The following is an 18,924-nucleotide window of genomic DNA, read 5'->3' as shown; positions in this document are numbered from 1 at the left end:
TGGAAATTCCATCCTAATCACAAGGCAAAAAATAGTGAAATGCTTTAGAATTGGTTTATTGGTAGCAGCTTAAATATCAACATTGGACATTTCAGGTGATGCTCGTTGGCACTGTGTGGGGTGACTGCATGCACACTGTGAAGTGCATGCGGTGTATACTTAGAACCAAGGCTGCCACGAAGTTCCCCATGCATCAAGAGCAAGTATGGCACCACACATTTCATTTTGAATTAAGATGTGATGGCCAAGCAATGCTAACACAGTGCCTATAGTCCTTGCTGATTGCGGGCTTCATGGGGAAGAGAAACCCTTGTTTATTTTTTGTTTATTCGTTCATGGTCTGGGATAAAGGAGAAAGTTGAAAGGCTACATGGATTTTTCCTTTGGGAAAGTTCCCTAACTGGAGTTGTAGACATATGGAGTTGTTGGGATTGCTTGCAATGTCATTACATGGAAGAGCAAGCTGCTGCTTCCTTTTAAATACAGAGGTATCTAGGGGTGACGATAGCCCTGTCTCCGTTCTGATCAGCCTCCTGATACACATGCTACAGATTCTTCTGCTGCATTGGTGGGCTGCCAAGATGGGGTTACTTTTGTTGAGAGTGTCGGCAAGCTCTGTTTGCCAATAGCGAGCCAGGCGCCTGTGCTCTGCACCTGTCATGTTGCTCTGGCTCGAGACATCCTCCAGATGTTCACTGAATGAATCAGCGACTTTAGGGATCAGCGTATATGAAATAGTTGAACAGTCTTGCTGGTGCATTTTCTGTGCCTCCCCTCTTTTGATTTTCTTTCTTACTTAACATAAGGTAACGAAAGAGATTCAGGTCATTCATAAGAAAAGCAGCCTATTTAAAGCACACCCCCCCTTACTCAGAGAGTAAGATTTGCATTGCTTTGGAAAGAACTGAACATTTAACATGAGGGTTTTATGCAGTGGTACCCCCTCCCCTGCCCTGCGCTAGAGCATAGCTCTTTAGAAATAAGAACTCTTGCCGGGCGATGGTGGCGCATGCCTTTAATCCCAGCACTCGGGAGGCAGAGGCAGGCGGATCTCTGTGAGTTCGAGACCAGCCTGGTCTACAGAGCTAGTTCCAGGACAGGCTCCAAAGCCACAGAGAAACCCTGTCTCGAAAAACAAACAAACAAAAAAAAACAAAAAAAAAAAGAAAGAAATAAGAACTCTCCGGTATCCTGAAAACTGAATTCCTAATTTTCCTACACAAAATAACATCACTGCTGTCATGTTTTCATGCTGAAGCTAACATTTGGTAGAGAACTCAGTATAACGAGGCCTGTGCTGCAGAGAAACCTTGGACAGATGAGCTGGTCTTTGGGTGTGTGCATTATGTCTGTCAGCTGCAAGGCTGGGCCTGAATGAGCAATGTAGGTTTTCCACCTTGCAGAGGATGTGACTGTGGGGTGACCTTTCTGCTTGTAGTCAGCTGGGCTGTGAGGTGAGGGGGTGTTTTATTCATAGCTGAGTACACTCTGGCCATGAGTTGAGGTTTCCTGAACTGATTTATAGAAGTTGTAGGTACTTGTTCAGAAGATTTACGTGTATGTGTGTGTGTTCAGTTTTGAGAGTTTGTATTAGGAAAATTTACATGAAACTCTTGGTGTCTTCATTTTAATTGAGTTCTTAAAGGCACTAAGCACAAGTTTCCAGCTTGCCTCTTCAAGCAACGTTTAAATATAGTGCATATATATAGCAAGCTCACATTATTCTGTTATGGCCAAGTCTGCAGGAGAACTCTCCTGGTAAAAATTCTCTTGCTGATCTCAATGGCCTAGGCTTTGGCATGCTGAGTAGCTTTTGGAAGCCAGCCAGGTCTCCCATCACCATTTAGAAGATGATTTTGTTGGTAAATGGGAGTAATTATACCTTCCAAGTGGCCCCGAGGCTCCCTGGACCTTCCTCTTTCTCCCTTCTCTTCTCCCAGAAGGCCATGAGAAGGCATTAAGGATGTGTATTTCTCTTCCTTTCTGAGCTATTTAGAGCCATATAACCATGCGTACAGCACAATCCTTGTAGATTGACCGACTTACATATGATTTCTTGACTATCCTGGAGCAGGAGTCTGGGCCTGAGTGGGCTGAGTGCGGAGCGTGGTCACTGTCTTGTCTGAGGTGCAGCTGGGGAGGGCCTTAGTGTTTTGTGGGCTCTTGGATCAAGCATCTTGAGTTCTTGTGATCAGTTGAGGTTGCCCTCATGTGGCTCTCATTCTGTAACTCACATCATGGCAGCCTGTCTTCATAGCCAGCATGGGAGAGACTCCCATATGGCAGAATGGATATTACAGTCTCCTATAGTATAACACACACATCCTGTCATAGCAGTGATGCCCTGTCAGTTAAGTAAGTCACGGGGCTCACCCATACCCAAGGGAAGGGGATTGCCTACAGAATGAATCATGAAAGACAGAGATCATGGGCCCCTATAGAGTCCGCCATGCCTGAGCTTGGCCAGGGCTGCCATTTCTCTTTCCTCCTTTCTGTATATTCTGTGTAACTAGGATCCTGTTTCTTACTGCTGCACTTCCCCTCCCACACACCCTCCCCACGCCCTCAGAGACTTTAACTGCCTTGAATGACTTTTTCCTCCTCTTCTTTCCTTCTTTACAAAGCGAACTGCAATGAAAGATAACCAGAGGTCAACCAGTAGCTACATGCTATAGGTTCCTTTCTCTTAGAGTAGCATTTTGAGTATGGGGCATGATCTTTATGCAGTTCTTTCTAAATCATAGTATGTTTTGTATTTAAAAAGACCAGCGTGGTCCCTGTGCTCTTCATGCCAGCAGCAAATTCTAGAACAAGATGCCATTCATGGTGCCATCATCTCGGGATTTTTTTTTTTTTTTTGTGAGTTCACGTTGGCAAGTCTGTAGCACGTTTGGTTCAGAAATGCATTCAGTCCAGTGTCAATAGTCCCCGTAGTCTATCACAGTCTCAACAATGTTTAAAAGTCCAAAGGTCAATGTCTCTTCTGAGATTCATGCAATCTCTTGGCTGTAATACCCTGTAAAATCAAAATAAGAAACCTTTCACATACTTCCAACATACAATGGCACAGAATATACATTACTGTTCCAAAGGGGAGGAAAGGGAGCATAGTGAGGAATACTGGACTAGAGCAAGATGTTTCCTTAATTTCTTTCTTTTCATAATTTGGAAACTTAGCTGGGTGGGGTCTTTCTTTGAGGTGACCACTTCCTTTATTCCACGTAGCATCAGGTTTTCCTGTAATCTGTTTACACTCCGTAGTGCTCCTTTTCCCCTCCCTTTTTTGTATTTTTGTACATTTTGTGTTTCTCCACTTGTTCCTTTTCAGTATATATCTGTATAAGTCTGACCACTAATGTCGCACAACACAGTCAAGGCTAGGTTGTTTGGAAATGTCCTCTGTCAAAGCTGTTAATCCATAACTCATCAATTTAGTGTTGGGCAGATTTTTTTATTATAAGGGCAGAAAGCAGACATATTCGTCACCAAAATTTCACAAGAAAGATCTCTAGGCTACATATTGATATTCTTCTCCTCTGAAACTTCTTAAGTTGGACTCCAGCAGTTCTGTTCGCCCTCACCACCACTGTATTTCATGCTCTTAATAGTGTGGTCTATTAAGGCCTACTTAAAGGAGCCAATCACTTTTCTTAGTCCAAACAAAAGTGTGATCTGTCCTGTTGCAGCGGTACCCCAGTCATTGGCATGAATTTCTGTCTTGGGAATTCTATTGCTGTGAAGAGACAATATGACCACAGCAGCTCTCATAGGAGAACAATTAATTGCAGGTTGATTTACAGTTCAGAGGCTTAATCCATTGTCATCATGGTGGGAAGCATGACATCATGCAGGCAGACAAGGTAATTGAGAGTTCTACATCCGGATCAGCAGACAGCAGGAAGAGTGACTCTGGGCCTGGCTTGAACATATGAAACCCCAAAGCTATTCCCAGTGACATGCTTCCTCCCATAAGGACATGAGCTGATAGGAGCCATTTTTATTCAAACTCCCACAGTCCTTAGGGGTCTTAAATCCCCTTCCCTGCTTCCAGTACTTGACAGCATGAATGGGTGGTTCATACTTGTTGATGTCACTTTTAATCGCGTAGAACAACTAACCATAGCAGTGACACATTGCTATCCTTGATCATAATTTTAATCCTCTTAGCTAATTTATTAAAATCTTTCCCATAAATAGGAAATAAGGTGGGTTTGCCCCATGCATCAGTGGTGACTGTGCTCAAAGGAGACAGGTGTGCTGATGGACATTGTCCACAGACGTTCTGAAGATGGAAGCAGTCTGCATTATTGGGAGGCATGTCAAATGGAGCAAGTTAGAGGTGTCATTGATACCTTCTGTAGACACAGAGTTTTAATGCATCTGCTTCAAGGTTGGCTTGGTCTTATCCACGCTGTCCTCGGTGAGACTGTAATGTGGTGCTGAGGGAGATGGGCTGCTTGCCGTTTTGAGGGTGACCCTCGTGTCCAGCAAATGCTGGTGGAGTGCACAGCAGTTCAGTGCCTCCACTGGAAGTGAGTGCCCAGCAGGTCAGTGCCTCTGCTGGAAATGAGTGCACAGCAGTTCAGTGCCTCCGATGGAAATGAGTCATTTTCTCCAGTTCAGAGTCCATCACCATAGAAAGAACTCAATGCTGATCCAACAGCAGCAGGTGCACAGCGCTTTCTCTTGGCTGATGTCAGGAAGGGCTGCCAGAGAAGGTGGCAATTTCTGTTTAACATTCCATTATGATATAAATGTCTCCTAGTAACGATGGGGAAGCTTCAATACCTCAATAGTATGGCTGTCTAAACAAGACCTGGAAAAGGACAACAGCAACAGATATGCCAGCATGGAAGGGAAAATCTACGAGAAAATAGTGACTGCATAGAGAAGGAGAGTTTGTCTTCCCCAGGAATGGGCTCCCTGGTTGGTTATCCAACACTCAGTGGTAGCCCCATTGTATTTATAACTAATAATTAAAGAAAAGTGGCCAAGAATTTGAGATGAAGTGGGAAGAGGGGATTTGAGAGGTTGGAAGGGCAGAGGGAAGAGGAAAATGATGTAATTATATTTTGATTTTTTTAAAATTGCAAACATAATGTCAATTTGAAAAACAAATACTAGGAAGTTTGTGATACTGTCAGAAGATTTACACCTCTTTCCCAAGTGACCACATAGAGAATCTACGAATTTACCAAATTGCATACTGTTGCCTTTTCTAAGAAGGAACTTAATATTAGTAGTCTACTGTGATCAGTAGTAGTGACACGCTAGGTGGGGTTTTCTTTTGAGGACACCTTGTGTGGAGGGGCTACACACTCAGCTCCACGTGTCTGCTTTGAACTGTAGGCATTATTGTTCTCATCATACAGACTTTAAGTCTGCTGAGCCCTGGATGGAATAAACTAGTTGGCAAAGATTGCTCTGTTGTTAACTAGCTAGGCGTTCTTCACACCTACTTCTTTTAAACCTATGTCAAATTGCACAGCATTTTTCCATGCTTTTAAAAGCTTCCTTGCAAAGTGGCCAGTCTTATAAAGCCGTAGCTAGCCAATGAGCATGCCCTTCTCTGTGTTGTGGCTTTAGTCTTTCTCTAAAGGGAAGTCCTTCTGTGCCGGCCAGTTGTCTCTGACCCTGGATTATGTGGCATTTCTTCCTTCTCCTCCCCTCCTGGTCCACCCTGCACCTCCTACTGGCTTGGATCGCACAAAGCCTCTGTCTTTCCTCCAGGTGACTGTTGCAGCACTGTGTGGATGGAGCCACATCACCTGTGTTGTCGTTCTCTTTGCTCTGAGTTAGGGCTTCACTTAGGAAAGTTAGCTCATGTTCCTGCTCTGCCAGTGTTGACTCCCTGGAGCGACATGTTCTTCACATAAACTCACCAATAGCTGCATTCTCCGGGGGCACAAGTGACCCTCTGTGACAAAGAAGAACACGAAAGTCCTATTCCTAGTCTGCGGACCCTCCCTGTGACGAGGTTAAAACCCGCGGTGAAATACTGCTCTGAATGGGTCCTCGTTACAAAACACAAGCACTTTGCTGGGCTATTCCATTATTGGATGAACGCGTGTGGATCTCCAGTATCTGATGAACTCAACATGTGGGCAATAACGAAGTTGTAATCATAAGTGTCGGATGTCCCTGTTGCTGAGACAACATCTCTGTCGGATCAAAGGATGTGGACCATGCCCTTTAGCTTACTTAACTGTCACTAAACATAGACAATAGGGGGTATTTGATACTCATTTAGAAATGGAGACTCGGGGAGAGAAATTACTTTCCCAAGAGCCTGTGGCTAGTAAGTGGTAGAATTTTGAACCCTTGGGGGTTTTGCTATTTTTGTTGTTATCTCTGTGGTATGTTTGCTAAGTGTTCTTAGTAAAGGCCATTCAACTAATGAGATTCCTTCTCCTGGTAACAGGTGATGGAAATGTGCTGGAACACTAGGAGAAGCTAGTATCTTATAGGAAACCAAGATGACAAGAATCTTTTTACAATAATCTGTAAGTAAAGTTTTGTTAGCTCTTTGGAATTCTTTTAATGACTGGGTGAATCATTTTTAAGAAGCCATAGCAAAAGGGCAGTAGAGTCAAGTGACGTAAATATGTAAAAACTGAAAATGTTTTTAAAAGTATCAAACAGAGGCCAGGCGGTGGTGGCACACGCCTTTAATCCCAGCACTCGGGAGGCAGAGGCAGGTGGATCTCTGTGAGTTCGAGACCAGCCTGGTCTACAGGAGCTAGTTCCAGGACAGGCATCAAAGCTACAGAGAAACCCTGTCTCGAAAAACCAAAAAAAAAAAAAAGTATCAAACAGAGAGGTGACTCCACCTTTAAGAACACTGGCTGCTCTTCCAGTGGTCTCAGGTTCAATTCCCAGCACCCACATGGCCGCTCATCACTAGCTGGAACTCCAGTTCCAGGAGATCTGAGCATTTTCTTCTGGCCTCTGAGTCACTGCACACACATAGTGCACAGCCATAGATGCAGGCACAACATGCACACACATAAAATTAAAATAAGAATTAAGAAAAATTTAAAGTATTCTAGAAACTTCAGAACACGATGCTAACTCTGTGAAGGCTTGACATTGCATGAGCTGTTCTCTGGAGGACACAGTGTTTTCAGGGACTTCTATGTCCACTTCTTTAGATAACTCTTGTGGGTATTAGACGTAATTATGAAGAAAATTGCTGAATGAGTAAAATTTGATCCGTTGCCCACAAATTTTCCTTTTCCGTGTGTGACACTCTCCCTGGAAAGAGGGGAAACAAGTATCTACTCACCCTTCTTGGGAAACTGACTGCAGATGTTACAGACCCAAGTCCCTCTTGATGCACCAATGCATGCATTGGAGTTCTGTGCAGGAGAGTATGGTTGAGCAGTTACTTATGGGAGCAGGGATGAATCAAAGGCAGCTGCGTCACTGAAATCCCACTCCAGCATGGTTGGTAATTCACAAAAGCTGGAACCCTGGAACTCTCTGCATGACTTGTAGGCAGTATCTTGTCCAGGCTGTTCCTGGTCTCCTCCACAGCCCTGCCTCTTATATAACCTAGTGCATCTGGTCAGTTTCCAGAACTCCTGGGGACTTCTGAGTTGTTTATTTCCCGAGTCTTAATGAGCTTCCCTCTAGAACCCCAACTCTTAAGAGCCCCCTTTCCAACTTTCTGGCTCTCAGGGAACCTTGTAAAGAATTGTCCCATACTACTCTGTCTCTGAACAATTGTTGGTTCTGACCTTTGCATCTAGCTGATGTCCAGTTCACTGGGATAATAACACTGCTGCTGGTGGTATCATTGCATGTGGTAGTGAGAAACTCAGATACCTTGAGTCAGGCATTTCTAGACCCCACTTGCTCCTGTGCCATTTAGTACCTACTCCAGCTGAATAATCTGTGTATTGGATTTGGTATTCCCTATTGTGACATGAAAGACTATCCATAGGAGTTTCTCTATAGACCTGTTGTAGGGTCACAACAGATGTGGTTGCCTTCTGTTCATATTCTTTGTATTTGTGATTTACAATTGATAAGACTTTATTCTGACTTAAAAGATGGCCCAGCTCAAACATGGCATCTCTGTGAAAGGATGCTGATAAATGCTTTAGGTGGCAAAGTCCAGTAAGTGTCAGCGCTGTGGCTCTGCCAGAAGGGCTTCCAATGCCAGCAGGTTTCTGGGGCTGTAAGCACTCCTACTATGCTGAATTTCAGCCTACCCCACAGAAGTCACCAAAGGCAGGTTTGAAAGCTATGCACACTCCATTATATGGTTTTTCTATGAGTCAGACGTGGTAGCTGTAACAAGCATCAGGAGCCTAGCTAATGGCAAAATAATCAGGAAATAATTAATTTTGAGTGTTTATTATCTTTATTTTGGTTATAATTATAAAAGTTTCAAGTTTCTATAATTTTTAAAAAATTCATTTTATTTTTACTTATGTGTATGGATGCATGTCTGTGTGTGTGCCCATGGAGAGGGCATTGGATGCCCTGGAGCTGGAACCCCAGGCAGGTGTGAGCTGACTGATGTGGGTACTGGGAACAAGCTCAGGTTCTCTGCAAGAGCAATAAGTGTTCTTATCAGCTGAGCCATCTCTCCAGCCCTAGTTCCTCTAGTTTAATCTTACTGTGGCCAGCTTGCCAGTGGCCCTGAGAAATTAGCAGTCTGCTGCAGCGGCGTGGTGCAAGTCAGCTCCAGTGCATCGGGTAGTAGGCTCTTGTGGTGAAGGCACATCAGAGCCCAAGTCTGCAGAGCCCAGTTCTTGGCTGTGATAGGAACACGTCGCTTTGGCTGATGGCATCAAAGTTTGGTTAAATACATATTCTCGTGACCATATGGCTTTGGGAATGGAAGGTAAATGCCCAGATTAATGTTTTACTTAGGTCTCTGTTCTCAGGGGTTCCACTGACATTATTCAACTAGGAGCTCAGCTTTGTGGATGACCCCTGGCTTGTGTCTTCTGGCTGTTTGGTGACAAGGCTTGGAGACAGATCCCACCTGCTCACTACCTTTCTACTTCCTCTGTCCCCTCGCCATCATCTCTACATCTGAACTCCCCATTTGGCTCAGACAATCGGAATACCTCCGTATACTGCATGTGCTTTTACTTTTGATTCAGAAAGTAGGTTTTAGTGGAAAGTAATTGCTTGCCGAGAGACAGCACCTGAGTGGCTTAATGTTCACCGTGCCTTGATTACGAAATCACAGAGAGTAAAGTAGAGAGAAGAGCAGGCTTGGATCATCCGGACCACATGGCTCAGTTCCTTCTAGAAGCACTTTCTTTTTCAGTTTCTTTCATTTGCCCTTTAGACGGGAGTAACTGAAGCCTGGAATTGCTAAGTAATGGCAGAGATCATGGTGGTTGTTTTTATTTTAGTCTTTGCCACCTAACTCTTAAAACACTTGTTATTAAGCCACGAAAAGAAAACAGAGAGAGAGAGAGAGAGAAAGAGAGAGAGAGAGAGAGAGAGAGAGAGAGAGAGAGAGAGAGAGAGAGAGAGAGAGAGAAGGAAAGAAAAGACCTGGGGTATTTTAAAGTGTTCATTTGTGTCAGTTTCATGAATCAGATTTATATAATCTTAAAACATTCGTTTCTCTTATTTCCTCTAAAAACGCATTTATAGCTCACAGTAAATCTGGGGATTATTGAATTAGTACAAAATTCATACTTGTCTATTCCATGTGGAAGCTTATGGTTAAAACCAGAGAGATGTCCTTGGATTATGAATTATCACTCTAGGGCTTCATCAGGACTGAGGGTCTTTGTAACAGAAAGTAATCATGGAAGTAACAATTAAAGAAGTGTTTCACAGATAAAATGCTTGATTTGTTTTATTACCTCCTTAGGATGGACCTTCTATGGTTTCTGAGTATCCCAAGCATTAATATAATTCGGGTCAGATGTGCAAGGTGTGTGCAGCCCGCGGCTGTAGTCCCCAGCTGGGTTGCAGCTTTGTAGTGTGCACTCAGTTTTCTGGGTACCCGCTCTCATGGGTTTGGGGGGTAAATTCCAGTACAGCTAATTCTGCTTCAGGGGTCAGTAATGAAGCCTTAAAAAATAAAATAAACATCTCAATTGAAAGTAGTAGAATATATGAAAGATACATAGAAAAGCATGCAGGAGGGTGAATTACCCAGGTGTCAGGGGGAGGGGACTAGATTCAGATGGCTTTCAGAGGCATAGGACATTTAAATTAAAAGCTCATCAGTTTTGAAATACTAGTTCAGGCACCGCTGGGAGGGACCACGCGCTGGTGATAGTGAGGCTATAGTGAGATGGTATCTGGAAATTAACGTGATCAGCATGAAGTCTCACGGAAACGGGGGGCGGGGGAACTGCTTTTTAAAATGAGGTGCCCTAGTTTCCTTCTTCAGGCAGTACCCTCTCAGTTATCAGTTGTGCTACTGAAGACACCAACCTTCTTTAGATATTTCCAGCTCAAATGAGGCATTTAGATAAGAGATGAGGACTCATCAAGATGAACCGTCCTTTTCTCTTTAAGCACGTGTCTAACGTTGTCCGTGTCGAGGTATAGAGTATTCCGAACCATGGGTCCAGCTTCTGGGATCCCAGACCATGAGGCATATGCTGCCGTCTATAAAGAAACAGGCAGCGTCCTGCACTCCAGGGCGATTCCAGTCCAATGCTTTGTGAACTATGTTGAGTCTGCTGCAGTTTCCTGCATGTTTGCCCCGATTTCAGATGCCGTTGCTTTCTGTTCGCTCAGTTAATGTCCTCTTCCTCAGCATGTATTACAATGTCATTCAGCGCGCACTGGGTATTAAGCTGCTCCTTCTCAAATGTATAGTTTTTCACTTAAACAATTTGTACTGACTTGTTCACTCCCTTGTGTACATGCCCTTTTTTGCCATATAATTCCTTTAATTTCACAGATGACATGTTAATTTATGTCTCCTGTCATGTAAGTGGATCAACATCCAGTTGCAACAAAATTAAGCCCTTCATTAGTGGGTTGTTTTCTTTGATTTCTGTTTTCCCCTCTGGTTGTTGGCTCACTTTTCCATGATGGATGATAAGTGAATTAGAGTTCATTATTGTTCTTTGAGATGCCCCTTTCCTTTGTCTTTTTATGTCATGAGAGAACCAGTTGGTCTTGGTTTAATCATACCTTCCTTTGGGTAATTTGGAGTTGACCTCTCCAGGCACACATCTCATGACCTGACGTTGTATCAAGGAGATTGGGTGCCCTTTAAAATTACCAGTCCTGGCTAGGTCCATGGAGTAAAGCCAGGTACTACAATAGCCTGTCTCCCTAGTGGTCTCTGCGTTTGGTAGGGTACCACGAAGGATCCAGTTTCTCCAGGACTGAATTCAAAGTTGTCTTAGTTAGGATGCCTGTTGCTGCAAGGATGCATCATGACCAAAAGCAAGTTAGGGAGGCTTATACTTCTGGATCATAGTTCATCTTTGGAGGAAGCCAGGACAGAAAATCAAGCAAGGCAGGAACCTGGAGGCAGGAGCTAATGCAGAGGCCATGAAGGGGCACTAATGGCTGTCTTGCTTCCTCTGGCTTCCTCAGCTGCTTTCTTATAGAACCTAGACTACCAGCCCAGAGAGGGCATCGCCCACCTTGGTCTGGGCCCTCCCCCATCAATCACTAATCTTATGGAGGCATTTTCTCAATCGAGACTCCCTCCAGTCCGATAACTCTAGCTTGTGTAAATGACATAAAACTAGCCAGCACAGCAATTTTCTGTTCCATTATATCCGATTGCCTCTGTGCTACGTTTTCAGAAGGCAAAGAATACTTACTTCTCTGTTTGCACATTTTGGCGATTTTGAAGATTTTATTTCTAATTATATATGAATGTGTGTGTGCCTGTGTATGTATGGGTTTGTGCATGTGAATGCATACTTGAGGAAGCCAGAAACGGAGCCGGACTTCAAGGTGTTGTGAGCCACCTGATGGGGTGCTGGGGCTGGAACTCAGGTCCTCTGCAAGAGCAGTAAGTGCTTGTAACAGCGAAGCCATTTCTCTAGCACCCTTATTTTAGTTTATTTGAGACCATGTTTCATTATGTAGCCTAAACTGGCTTTTAGTGTGTCCGCCTCCCCAGTATGAGAATGCAGGCATGAGCCACCACACCCTAATTTATTATAAAAGGCACTTCTTGCACCAAAGTCTTCTAACTCTTTAACACAACTCTGAAACCATTTCAGCCTCAGACAGGAAGAGGAACACACACAGAGCTGTCAGGTTTCTTTTCGAATGGCTGGTTTCTTAGGTGTGGTGACGGTGTGGGTGTTGATTTTATTATTATGTTCCATAACAGATATCATAAATACATCCTTTTGAATGTATTCAGTGCTAGATTACCATGAAAAACTTTTAAGTGTGAGACAGTTTATATTACTGATTGTTCCTACTGTGTTTGTGATGGCAAACCTGGCAGTCTTCTCCAAACCAGCAACATTTAAAAAATTTAAATTTTCTATTAAAATACTTTAGGCTAATGGTTTAATATAGATGGTGTTTTCTTTTTTATGAGGGTATTGTTTGTAAGGATGTTACAAACAGACTCGCAGTGTTATAGCTAGAGCAAATCTAAACTAACGTGTACAGGATGGACGCCACTCACTGCCATGACCAAGGATGCCGTAAATGAATTAAATTGGAGATAGAATTTCAGATGCGTTTTCCATGTTTTGAATGAAGTCTGAGTGCAGTATTAGAAATATTATTGATGTCGAATTTCAGATCAGCCCTGAGTTAAATGGGCTATTTAGGACGGGCCAGAGATGCCAGTATCTGCACTCTAGACATAATGTCTCCAGTGACAGGAGCTCATCGGCTAGGCAAAAGTTCAGTGGCTTTAACCTTTAGTGGACATTTAGAATGCAATTTATAACCAGGGGAGAAACACCTGGATCAGCCTCCACATTAGACATAGAGTGAATTTCATGCTAGGGTGCTGATTTAATTCCTGAGTCCTACTTCTATGAAGTAGACCCATTTTCTTTCTTATTTTCTGTCTCCGTATAGCATCCCCAGCTGTCTTGGAATTCACTCTTGTAGACCAGGCTGGGCTCGAACTCACAGATATCTGCCTGTCTCTGCCTCCCGAGTGCCTGAATTAAAGGTGTGCGCCACCATCACTCAGCTTAGTAGATCTGATGGAATTTACTTCTCCCACCAGTCTAACTAGACGATTCTCTTGTAGACCAGGGCATCATAGATAAATGGCCCTGGCTAGAAGGTGGAAGTCTTTGCTGAGAATTTTCAAATTTACAGCTCTAAATGTGGAAGAGTTCCTCACAGTGCCAGTGCTGGGAGGTGAGTAGAAGGTAGGTGCCAGGGGGTTTCTTGTTTCTGAAGAGTTCCTGGGGAGTGGCTCCTAAGGCCCAGAGATGCTATATCAGGCATTCCTGCTGCCTGATGTCTTCATTCAGTTCACCCCATGTTGCTTCTTGGCCTAGGATGCTTCAGGTACCATCTCTGTTACACACAGGCTAAAGAATGCTGACTGCCTCTCTTGATTATTTATAAGGACATGTTTCAGTGTCCTTTGTCACAAATTTCAGCTGTGAAGCATTTAATTGGATAATAGGGCAGCTGGCTTCTGACATAGCTGTTTTGGGAAGAGTGGTAATGCTTACTGTCATAAACACAGATATTTATTGACACTAATTAAACTAGTGACTGGAGATATGTGGGTATATATGTGGCAATGACTCTAGGTGCTTGCTCTGATACAAATGTCACATGACTTTTGATTAAGATCATCCAAACAATTATAACCCTATCATGGGGCGTGTGTGTGTATGTGTATGTGGGAGTGGGTGGATTTTTCTGTCCCTCCTGCCAACTCCCAAATCATGACATGGAGACTTCTTTTATTAATTAGGAAAGCTTGGCTGATAGCTTAGGCATGTTTCTAATTAGCGCTTCTAATTTAAATTAGCCCATTCTATTCACCTATGGGTTGCCACGTGATGTGTGGCATTTACTTGTCCTCCTGCATGCCTTGCTCACTTTCCGTCCGGCTTGCGACTCCTCATGGCTCCAGCCTTCTCAGTGTCCTCTGTGCCTGGAAGTCCTGCCGAGCTATTGGCCATTCAGCTTGTTATTAAACCAATCAGAGTGACACATCGTCACAGTGTACAAAAAAGATTAGTCCGCAACATGTGTGTGAGAGAGTGTGAGAGAGAGAGAGAATACAAATGTGCTTTGATACTGTACTTTATTATTGAAGTCATTATTAAAGGCAGCTAAAGAGAGATATTGCCACTATAACACATGCACTGAGAGATTTATATGAAAGAAGAAATGAGCACTTGGGCAAATCACCAAGCATGCGTCTATGTTCCCTACTGGAAGGAAGCTACACGGAGTTCCCGCCACCCTTCAGTGGGCTAGGGTTTGGGGAACTGAGACTTGAGATGCACAGGCTGCATAAACTTCCCTTCCTCTCAGGAAGTCCTGGATTGGCTTCCCGGGAAGCCTTCAGTATTGTTGGAACGTGTTGGAAAGAGAAACACAGCTGATGCTTGGCTTCTGCTCGCCAACTGGTGTCAGAAACTCTAATAGTTGTTTATTCCGGATGCAGCAGCCAAGTTTTCTTTTCACTGTCTAGGTTGTTCTATGACTTGGGCAGCATTAGATCAACAATGCCTACTTAGAGTAGCTTAGGCCTCCTGGATCTAGGCCTCTGAAACACACCGCTGCCTGCTTCAGATGCAGTCACCTGCTAGGGGAGAGGGTAGGGAGCTCACGGAGAAGGGTGGCATGAATTAATGAGGTCTGTTCCCCTTGGGGAGGGAGAGAGGACTGGAACAATCTTGTCAGGGCTCGGGCCAGGAAGCGAGTTCTAGGAGAAGGCAGGATTAAGTGTGTCTGGACTAGGAGAAGTAAAATGATTCGAGAAACTCATTAGACAGCAAGCCCAGTGTGGGGCAGATGTGGAGGTGATTGTGCTCAGTGCCCGTGGGAAAGCACAGATACAGTGATGGCTTCTTCGACAGTGTGATTTAAAGACTGGGTTCCGTGGAGTAGAAGCTGCCTTCTGATGGACTGAATGGTCTGCATCTGGCCTGTGGGCTAATCTTTGTCTTTGTTTTTTCATAACTGTATACTGAGCAGCTTTGTACTTTGTGTTGCCATTGTGGATAACAAAGACCTGGAAATATTTAACCCCTTCCTCTTGTGAGAATGCCATAACTATATCGATAATGGCAGCCTTGTTTCTGGTACATAAAGGCTGTGGAAAATGTGTTTTAAGTGCTTTGATTTCTGATTACAGCTGATGGCATTTAGGAAGGTTTCCTTCTTCCTGGGCTTAACACTTGCTCTGAATGTCAAGTTCAATATAGCAACCAGAATATTGCCTAGTAAATAATATCCTAGTACATAATATATAACCAACAGAATTCACAAGGTATAATAAATAGCAGTAGTTTTTTTAAAAATAAAAACACTGTTTTTAAAAATCCGCATGAACATGACCATTTGAGACGCTGCCTTTTAAGGAGACTGTTTCCGTTTGCACCTCCTCTAAAGGTACAGTTCGGTGACTGAGGGAGGAAAGGTGTAAGACCTGATGGCATGCTGAACTTTGACATTTATCATGTGATGTGCTGATTTGTCCGGAGGCCCAGAGGGAGGGGCCTTCAGCAGAAATAGCAGTTGGACATCATCCAAAGTCCGTGACTCTGGCACAAGGAGCCAGTGTTTGAACCAAGAACGGCAGAAATGGTACAGGCATAAAGGGACACCTTCCTGGCACACCTGTTGATAGTGAGTTGCCAAGAGATGGAGATGGGGCACAGAGGCTGCCAGAAGTTAGCTTCGAGGGTTGGTGAGTGTCACCTCTCTGGGGGATACGTCGGGGAAGCGCACCATCAGGCTCCCTTCGTGTACTGGGTATCTGTTGCTAGAAAGAAGTGGAAGGCCTGTCTTGTTTCTGCCCCTTTTGACCATTTGTTTTCCCAGTCAGTTTGTTTTTCCTAGTGGACGAGCTGGCAGAGAACTTGAGAGAGATGAAGCTGTGGTTCTGTTCAGCTACTGGCAGAACCCAGACTAGGAAGGGCACTTGTGGTTCATGGTACAGTTTTCTTTCTGTTTCTCCCATTGCCTCACAGGAAAGAACACTGTTTTAAGAAGGCCCCATCCTCGCTTTAGGTCTTGTTGGTTAGAGAACGTTTTGAAGAAGTCTTGGCCAGTGGGATGACTGGCTCTAAGGGAACACTCGGTGATCTGGGGAAATGGCTCAGCCTGTTAAGCGCTGACTGTGTTAGCTGTTTAACAACTTGACCCTGAGTTAAAACCCCAGAGCCCACATAACCCACCTAAAAAGCCAGACACCAGGCTTGGGCTGTCAAGATGGCTCGGGTGTGGGCTGTCAAGATGGCGTGGGTAAGGGCTCGTGGAGGCTAAGCCTGATAACCCCAAGTTTGGTCCCTGGAACCTACGTGATAGAAAAAGAGAACTGACCCCTCTTAGGTATCCTCTGACCTCCACAAAGGTGCTGTGGCACACCCCCTCCCAAATAAATAAACAAACACATAAATGAGTAGATGGGAGAGCTGAGCATGGTGGTGCATGCGTACAGCGGCAGCATTGGGGAAGTGAAGACACACATCTCTGGGGCTTCAGCCTAATTGGGGAATTCCAGGCCAACCTTGTCTCAAAAAACCAAAACAACTAAAAATGAGTGTTCCTAAGGAAAGGCACCCAAGAGTTTCCTCTAGCCTCTAAGCAAAAACATACATTCAGCCATGCATGTGCATACCATACACGTGTGCGTGCGCAGCCATGCATGTACATACCATACACGTGTGCGTGCACAGCCATGCATGTGCATATCATACACGTGTGCGTGCGCAGCCATGCATGTGCGTACCATACCCGTGTGCGTGCGCAGCCATGCATGTACATACCATACACGTGTGCGTGCACAGCCATGCATGTGCATACCATACACTTGTGTGTGCGCAGCCATGCATGTGCATATCATACACTTGTGTGTGCGCAGCCATGCATATGCATACCATACACTTGTGCGTGCGCAGCCATGCATGTGCATATCATACACTTGTGTGTGCACGCGCGTGCACACACACACATGGATGGGGTAAGGGAGTCAAACTCAAGAGATCTCTAAACCCAGGAAGATTTAATCTTCAATTTATAAACAAAGTCTCTTGAGCTGGTGCGATAGCTCAGTGGATAAAGATGCTTCCCCTGCAGGCCTGATGACCCACGTCCAACCCTTGGAACCCGCGTAAAGTAGGAAGAGAACTGACTGCTTGAAGCTGTCCTTTGACCTCCATGCTTGTGCATGCGCACCCACCCACCCCGCACACAGGAATAACTAATGAAAACAATATTTCTTCCTCTCAGAAACTCCATCAGTACCAGTGATCAGTTCATGTTATAATAGGTCAGGACCCCGGGAATTAGGAGTTCTGTAGTCTCCTCTAATTTGCCAAATCCCAGCTGTTTACAGTTTCTTTTAATTTTTTATTATAATATGATGTTTAAGCCACTGTATTTAGATAGAATGTTTTTTAAAAATATATTCTTGCTTTTAAGTGTATTTAATTTTCTAAATATCATTCCTTTAAGATTCTTTTTTTCACTAGTAATTCTTTCCTTCCAATTATGTAATTGCATCAAATCCAAGAAACTTAAACCATAAGCCTACGTTTCTCATGATTTAAGAGAGTCAAACCGTGCAACACCAAACAGCTATTTTAGCTGTAAAATGCTCTGTGTATTTTTAGCATAAGAAACAATTTTTAAAGTTAAAGGCCAGTTTATCATTTAAAAGTTTTTCCTTTGCAGTTTAGGGATGGAACCTAGTACCTGGTATGCCTTAAGCTAGAACTTCCTCATATGGCTACATCTAGCCCCTGCCACCCCTTAAAAACAAACAAGCTGGGCAGTGGTGGCGGCACACACCTCTAATCCCAGCACTCAAGGGCAGAGGCAGGAGGATCTCTGTGAGTTTGAGCCCAGTCTGGTCTATAAGAGCTAGTTCCAGGACAGCTAGGACTGTTATGCAGAGAAACCCTGTCTCGAAAAAAACAAAACCAAACAACAACAACAAAAAAAAAGCCTTTTGAAAGTTTGAGTCAGCTCCCTAAACTGCCCAGGCAGGTATCCTGCTTTGGCCTTTGGATTAACTGTGATTACAGGTCTGTGTCACCTGGCCCTACTCAGTCTATGGCTGTTGACAATAGTGGCGCTCCGGATTCAGGACTTGACATATCTGAGTAGCTACTCTGTGGAGCGCTGAGCTAAGTGTCTTGCATGTAGGGTCACCTGTAGTTGGCCACCTTAGGTGGGCGCATTCCAGACTCATTGAAGGTCAGCTCTCAGCCTGCTTTGATGGAGGTCTCTAGAGCACTTTGCATCCATTACAGCATCAGCTCGGGAACTTGCACCAGCAGAAACCCAAGGACTTCCACTGGTTCTTATAACATGATTAATCCTGGCTTCAGAAGAGTTTTCACGAATTTTCGAAGTGCTAAAGTTCATAAAAGCTTAAACTGGACCTAAAGCTGAACTCGACCTAAATCAAGAAAGGAAAGTTCCGCCTTAACCGACAGTGAACGCGCTTATTGGTTGGGATCGCATAGGGGCTGACTCACTTCTTTAGCTGTAGCAGAGAGCCACGCCCTGCATTCCAAAACCCGGTGCTGCTTGAGGCGCGCGGGCCTGGCTCCTGCAGCCCCCTGAGCTCACTGTCCTCAGTGCTTTCCGCGCCGGCCAGCTTCTTAGAGGCGGTCCGCCTGCGGGGACAGCAGCCACTCCCCACGACCGGCCGCTCGCACGGAGGGAGTGCCCGGCTCCAACTTGATCCTTCAGGAACTTTCCAGGAGCCTGTCTCCGCGAAGAGAGGTACGTGTGGCTCTTTGTGGGAAGGCAAGAAAGGCAGTTTATTAAAATATTCTCCAGGGT

General features: G+C 44.4%; 1 protein-coding gene across 8 annotated transcripts in view; it reads left to right on the top strand.

Moving 5' to 3' along the window:
* The window catches only part of Sgms1 (sphingomyelin synthase 1), a 260,799-nt gene that overhangs the window by 155,810 nt on the left and 86,065 nt on the right, over positions 1 to 18,924 (top strand). For 5 of the 8 annotated variants that reach the window (XM_075973840.1, XM_075973838.1, XM_075973839.1 and 2 more), the window contains one exon: positions 6,422 to 6,503. The exons of 2 other annotated variants lie outside the window; for them this stretch is intronic. The gene's annotated coding sequence lies outside the window, so the exon portion shown is untranslated. Of the gene's footprint in view, positions 1 to 6,421; positions 6,504 to 18,624; positions 18,865 to 18,924 lie in introns of those variants that run through there. One more of the 8 variants, XM_075973843.1, reaches the window with a different exon arrangement.

Source organism: Microtus pennsylvanicus, chromosome 5 (genome assembly GCF_037038515.1).
Source record: "Microtus pennsylvanicus isolate mMicPen1 chromosome 5, mMicPen1.hap1, whole genome shotgun sequence".
NCBI classification, from domain to species: domain Eukaryota; kingdom Metazoa; phylum Chordata; class Mammalia; order Rodentia; family Cricetidae; genus Microtus; species Microtus pennsylvanicus.
This window is presented reverse-complemented; position numbering and strand designations above follow the sequence as displayed.